The sequence below is a fragment of the Bacillus rossius genome, chromosome 8, assembly GCF_032445375.1.
Source record: "Bacillus rossius redtenbacheri isolate Brsri chromosome 8, Brsri_v3, whole genome shotgun sequence".
NCBI lineage: Eukaryota > Metazoa > Arthropoda > Insecta > Phasmatodea > Bacillidae > Bacillus > Bacillus rossius.
Window position 1 is genome coordinate 64452988 of NC_086336.1, and position 5838 is coordinate 64458825.

Here is a 5838-nt window from a genome sequence, read left to right on the forward strand (position 1 = left end):
ACTAATCTATTTATTCATAAGAAAAATTTATTCATATATAAGTAGTGTTTTTTCACAACAAATTAGATAATATATATGGTCTTATTAGATAATTACTTATTATATTAGTAAAAAATTAAAACAATTAAACACTTATTAACAGCACAGCCCGTAAGTACTAGTAAAACGAAAACCTCGGGTGGATGACAAATTGATAATTTAACTGCTTGATGACATATTGTTTAGTAAAATATAACAAGCGTGGAAAAAAAACCAGGCTTACTACTGGTTTGCAATAAAAAAGTATTTTCTGTATAAATGACCTGGTAATGCAGTATTTCTGGAACGGAACTAAAGAGCCGCAGCTTCATATCCAAAGAGCCGCATGTGGCTCGCGAGCCGCAGGTTGCCGACCCCTGCCCTGGGCGGTTGCCTAGTTCGCCTGTGTGGTCGCGCCGGCCGCGGTCCTGCCAGAGACCAGAGTCTTGCTCGCGAACTACCGTCCACACGTCACCAAGCTCCGAGGTGGTGTCGCATGGCTCGAGAGACAGGAGCCTCATTATCCTGTTACGTACTTGATGGCAGGGAATTGACCCCAAGGCCGTGCTCATTACGTCTCTCGGGATTCGCACTTGAAGAGGCGACGTCACACGTTGCGCTGGGCGCAGCGCGGAGAACGCGACGCGACAGTAAAGAAAAAGAAAAAAAAACTTCGCGTAACATCGTTTCGCCCGCGCGAGTAGGGTTACCAGACGTCCGGCAAAAGGAGGACATGTCCTTTTTATGTATTTTTTTTGCGTCCGGCCGGATTTTCCTTAATGCTCCAAAATGTCTGGCTTTTTTATAAAGTGAGATAATTCCTGCAGTTACACTCTGAGTAAAGCGCGCGGTGCGCGCTAATGCGCTGTCCGCAGAGTCACCCCACTAGTAAGTAGTTCTATGACAGCTTGACAGGTAGCAGCACATGCAGAAGCACGTGTTTTTAATATGCTGTATATGCGTAGTTTGTTTGATTCTTTATACTGAAACTGTATTAAATGCCAAAACATTGTAAAATATCGTACTCCATTGTAATTAATTCATGGCTTTTTAAAAAAATATATATTGTCCTCCTTTTTAGTGAAATGTCCTCCTTTTGCGAGATGAATGTCCTCCTTTTTTATTATCAGTGTCTGGTAACCCTACGCGCGAGAGACCAGAATTAACAATTATACATGTGATATGGTGATGTTTCCGCCCGTTACATCTCCGCCACGCACATACGAAAGCCATCTATGCTGCGCAAGTTTTCTTGGTGTGTAACATTTTATCTCTCGGTATGTACGGCATTTGTAGGGGCAGGCATTTTTCGCGAATAAATCTGAACGCCTATTAGACTGCTACAAGGTATACGCGCGCCAGCGGTTTCTTCCTCGTGATTGGCGGCCGTCTGGCGAGAGATGTCGTTGCCTTGTTTGACCGAGCCACTCAGGACGCGTTTGCTACCGCACTGAATCACTGTGATTGAAGTTGTAAAAACTCGTCGTGTACCTGAAAGAAAGACACCCAATCACGAAACACTGACGATGTTACAATGTTTTAACTTTCAGCTAATAGAGGAATCTTTTCGCGAAATATGCATGCCCCTAGGCATTTGGTAGTCGCGAGGAACGGAAATGTGTAACCACGGTGCTGCCATCTGTGACGGATGGCGTGAACCAAAGCTCACAAAGCCAAAGGGAAACTTTATAGCATTAACAGTTTAAGGAATTTTAACAAGATGGGCAGTATCTTAAGGGGCCCGCCTACCTGGTCACACACACGGTGTGCAGAGCTTCAGGAAAAACAACGCGATTTCAAAACTACTCAAGATATCCGAGTGGGGCCTATTTACGAATAGCATTTAAGAGTTCGCTGAGGCCCGAAAAGTACTTTTAATTTTGGATCATGTTTTTAAACTGTATTTCTAGAAGAGTTAAAATGGCTGAAACGCATGTTTTCAGAGTAATTTTTAGGTGTAAAACAAGTGGTACAGATTCTTGAAAGTACTTAAGGGACTTGCATTACACCTTTATCTTCATTTCTCCGTAATATAAAAATATGGTCACCGCTCAAATTTCACAGTTATCCTGTGACGACGAGAAGAATGCGCGCCATTTTAGAGCCTTGCGCTTAGAGGCGACACCGCGCTAGAAATACCATCGAGCGTCGCGCTTATCATCCAGCCTCACTAACACACATACACCCCTGACGAGGCGGGCCCCTTAATAAAATTTCTTGTTGAAAATCAGTATTTTTTCAATTTTTTTTCTCGCTTTTATTGGAGCAGATAAATTATATAATTTAAAATTACGGTCTGCTAATCGAATTATTGAATAGTCGACGTAGCTGCTCCGGCTACGGATTTTAGAGGCGGTTGTGGAAAATACGCGTGATTTGCGTCCAGAAATGTAGTTGAAAACACAATTTGCGTGCATTTAACACGCTCGGCATTATTTTAAAAAGTTCAATGTTAAATTTTGTGTTCGAGTTTGTATTATAAGTGTATCTGCAACACGAGAACACACGAACATGTTCGTTACCAAGGTTAGATGTTACACATCACTGGTGAGTACTGAAATACTCGCTCGCATTTTTTTTTAACACAAACAAAATTTTTTCCTTTGTGCGTTTGTTTCTCAATAAATATCCAGGAAATAAAATACTAGGTCATCTATGCTGTATTTGAAAAATGGAATGCCTGCCACTCACCCTCGCAACACTTCAACCGGATCAAGTTATGCGTAGCAAGCTATTCCTCAGATGTGCAGTGCGTTTCACGGACAAGGAACAAGGGACAAGGGACAAGGGACAAGGCACAAGGAACAAGGTACTGGTCTATTGCGAGCAGCCGGCTCGAGGCATGCTTGTTATCTCTTCTGAAGGGTTCTCTCGTCCGCCGAGGTAAAGACACAAAGGTAATAGCCGGTCCTCAGACCCAAGGGACAAGGACTGTCGTTACAAACGAGTAGGAGGATACAGGATGACCTGTCCCACGCTCCATCTCAGCTGCTGACATCCGCCACATTGAATACATAGTTTTTTTTGCAACGTTTTTAACTGTAGAATTTTTTTTGTACGTCCCCATGTTTTACGTTTTATATATAGTGGTGCTAATGTGATATAGTAAATTTTACTTTTTTCACACTCCTGCAATTTGGATGGTAAAATCTGTATATATATATATTTATTTATTAACAATACCATACATAAAATTTAAAAAAAAAGAAATATTACAGTAAACAAATTTAAAGCGTCAAACGAACCTCTGTAACTCACTCAAAATACATTTGTAAAGCTTTTAGTGAGAGTTATATGTGTATATATATATATATATATATATATATATATATATATATATATAAAGTACAAAGTCTTAGTTGAACCAAACACACGTAAGCCCACCCTACGCACACGTGGTTGTTGGAAAAAGTCCTCATTTTAGACGATATCAGTCACATGTTCCTTCTTTCTGGCCACACGCAAATGGAGGCCAATGGAATACACATTGTCATTGAAATAGTGGGTTTTTTACTCTACTGTAAAATCACCCAGTTCCTACTTAAACTCATTTGGTTTTAAATTAGCTACATATATTGTTTTATGTTATTTTTTAAGATGTTACGAGAATTTTTTTTAAAATTGGTTACGTATACTACACGCTTGGCGTAATAAAAGACTAGCGTTAATTTTGCATGCGAATAATTAATATAAATAAAATAATGATTGGAGTGATATTATAAATACAGTTGGTCGAGAATAATTTCAATCAAATTGAAAAAAAAAAAACCTAGTATATTATTTTTTTCATTCAGGGAAAATTTCGTTGTGCGATGTGCGCGCGAATCGTAAAAATTCAATCTCATCATTTTTTTTTCATGACACGCCTTAAAAAACTATTAACTTCTACAACTTTAAAATCAATCTTTGCCATCACAAGAATCGTTGGAAGAAAATAGACGGTATCGCGAGGTTTATTTCGTGTCGGCCTGACGTCTGGTCACAGCGAGGTCCTTGGAAAACATTACATGCCTGCACAGGCAGAGATGTTTGGCAGGCAACATCAGCCTTATCCTGTAGAGCCTGAATCACAATAGCCCAACGCGTACGTCCGTCGGCCGCCGAGCGATTTTAATTATTATTTTTTATATAGTGAAGTGGCCTACAGCTTTCGCCCATAGCCAAAGGGTCATTATATGCAGCTTGAATCTTCAATTTCCAGTCGTTATCAAATATGAGAATATATATTTATATTTTACACCCATGCCTTACCCAGGACTCGAACTCAGGACCCCTCGCACCGTAAGCCGGATGAAAATTTTCGGGCCATATGATTGTCTGCAGGTCACGTGATTGACGGACAGATGACCGACGGACGGAGGCGGCGGGCTATTGTAATGTTGACCAGTACGTCGAATATGTTTCCACACGTGTAACATATCTGCTGTAAGAAACACAATCAGCTGCAAGTAGTTTTCGATTAAGGAAAAGTGTTCAAAAATTTTATCTTTACTGGCGTACGACTTGCATCTCCAGTGGCTAGAACAGCCGGGGGGTCTCTGTCGGGCCCGCACCCGCTGTCTGCCAGCCATGTGGCGACGATAAGCCCTGAAAAAGAGTTTCAGCTTTACCTGTAGACTAACTGGCAGGCACATAATTAAAGTTAGTTGGCACCCTCATCAACATCATCATCAACAACTCGACAGAAGATGGCGGGTTATCACTGCAAAAATAGGCAGAATAAGGGCGCGGTTACACGGGACCCTGAACTACTTCAGGTGAACATGTTTAAGTAAACACGTTTACAAACGCGAAAATGTACGGTTACACGGTAGTTGCTGAAAAGTGTGTTCAGCTCTAAAACCGATTGTCTACTGTCAACGAATGACTGTTGTTGATCTCTATTTTGTATCCAGAAAACGCGGGATTTTCTCACTTGTTTATACAGTATTATCAGCAGAAATTTAATGTGTTTTCATATTACTCAATATTTTTTTTTACAAATCGGGAATTCAAACAACATACACAGTAAATTTTTTTAAACTTATTTTTTATTATTTTTGAGCGAGAGTACTTATCTCAGTTTTAAGATAATTAATGTCAGGATCAATTTAAAAAAAGTAATATAATTACCTGTTTTTTTTTTGTTGCATTCGGTAAAATATTACTCTACTTGTGCCAGGATACTTTCCATCTTGGATTTCTGTAAAGGACTGTTTATATTCTAAACAGCCAATCAGAGGCTAATGTAGAAGATATGTCGATCTGAACTACTTTGCCAACCTGTTTAAGTTAAATGGGAAATGGCCTCAAACGAAACATGTTCAGACTGTGTGTAACCGCACTCAACAGCTGAACATGTTCACCTGAAGTAGTTCAGACTCCAGTGTAACCGCGCTCTAAGTAGGGAACACAGAACATATTTTCGACGGTGAAAAACATATGGGCGATAGTCAACCCGGCGTTCGAGGTTGATGTACTCACTGTGTTGCACTGCCCTACTCCTGGCTAGTTTTCAGCACGGTGCTCAACCCTACTCCAACTACACACCTGACTGAGGCATCGGTGGAGTAAAACGGCCTGTTTAACCAAAGGGAGTGTAGGCAGTCGGCGTTAAAGTGAACATGAAAATATGTTTATGATAAAAATAATAGCAACATTAGTTGAATATAGGCTGAAGTTTAACTTTTCTTAGAATAATCTTTATTCAGTTAAAAGTACTGATTAAAATTGTTATCATCAGTCTCATATTTAACTAATTTTTCTGGTTTACGATTTCAAGCTTGTTTTCGTCGACAAACATAAGCAAACACAATTATGCGGCTAATTTTAGTAAACTGC